At 33.7% G+C, this 1,357-nt stretch overlaps 1 pseudogene; it reads right to left on the reverse strand.

Annotated features, from left to right (window-relative positions):
• Window positions 1-1,125: 1,125 nt before the first annotated feature.
• On the reverse strand, window positions 1,126-1,183 carry LOC136384314 (U4 spliceosomal RNA; annotated as a pseudogene).
• Window positions 1,184-1,357: the final 174 nt, after the last annotated feature.

Here is a 1,357-nt window from a genome sequence, read left to right on the forward strand (position 1 = left end):
GCTTGTTACCTCATTTTTCAGTTCATGAGTTGAGTTTTTCATCTCTGTTTGATTTGTCTTTATAGTTTCAATTTCCTTGGTAATATATTCTTTGTGTTCGTTGAGTTGTTTTCTGAGCTCCCTAAATTACCTTTCTGTGTTTTCTTGTATATCTCTGATTATTTTTAGGATTTCTATTTTAAATTCTCTGTCATTTAGCTCCAAGGTGTTCAATATATTACATTTTTTCTCCATAGATTTTTTTCTCATCTATCTGTGCTACATCTCTGTCTTTTGTATCCATGATACTTGATTTCCTTTTTTTAATGGCACCTGAGGGTGGTCTTATTGGTATTACTAGTGAGAATTAATAAATAATAAAAAGTAAAAAAAAGAAAAGAAAAAATAGAAAAATGGGAAAAAAGAAAATTTATTATTTCCCCCCCCTTTTTTTCCTCTCCTCTCCCCTCCTCCTTGAGAAAAAATTGTGATGAACTCTGAATTATATTGTGCTAAATGGAACAAAAACTACCTATAATGGAAGGCCTGGTTTGGGGAGAAGTGATAAAGGGGCAAAAAAGGAAATAGGGACCCACAAAATGCAAAAAAGGATTTGGGTCAAGAATAAAATGATTTGCTTGTAAGTAATGGTCGACTCAGAGATATAATGAGAGGGATAAGAGGGAAACAGGAAAAAGGGGAAAAAATTTTAATTACTATTGTATTAAGTGGAGCAAAAACTAGATGGAATGGAGAGCCAGGATTGGGAGGAATGCTAATGAGTTAAAAAGCGAATTAAAAAGCACCTAAAGTGCCACAATAAAAAAATTTGAGTCACAAATAAAATAATTTGTTCGTGATTGAGGATTGAATGAGAGGAAAAGTAAAGGAGAAAAGAAGAAACTAATATAGAGGTAGAAAAAAAGAAAGAGGAAGAAACAAAAAGAAGAAAAAAGAAAAAAGAACAAAAAGAGAGAGAAGAGAGAATTAAGGGTTTTGGAGTGCAACCCTCATAGAGAGAAAGGAAGAAGAAAAGAAAGAAAATGGGAAATGTAACACTTATGGGTAGTGTAGTTCAAGAAGAGAAAAGAATAATTCGGGCAGAGAATGAAACGACTAGGGTAGAAGAAAAAGAAAATAATCAAGACAATAATCGTGCCTCAGATAAACCTCATTGGCTACGATACTGCCACTGCACAAAGCTATAATCAAGACAAGAAGATGAAAGAAACAAAAAAAAAATGGAAAAGGTTATAAAGTCTGTGGATTTTTCTTGATTTTGAGAGGCTATCTTCTTCTTTTTTCTTTCCTCTCCTTCTTCCTGGTCAGTGACTCTGTACCCCAGGTTCTGCCCCTGTGGCATGCTTAGGTAGAGATT

This window comes from Saccopteryx leptura, chromosome 12 (genome assembly GCF_036850995.1).
Source record: "Saccopteryx leptura isolate mSacLep1 chromosome 12, mSacLep1_pri_phased_curated, whole genome shotgun sequence".
Classification (NCBI taxonomy): domain Eukaryota; kingdom Metazoa; phylum Chordata; class Mammalia; order Chiroptera; family Emballonuridae; genus Saccopteryx; species Saccopteryx leptura.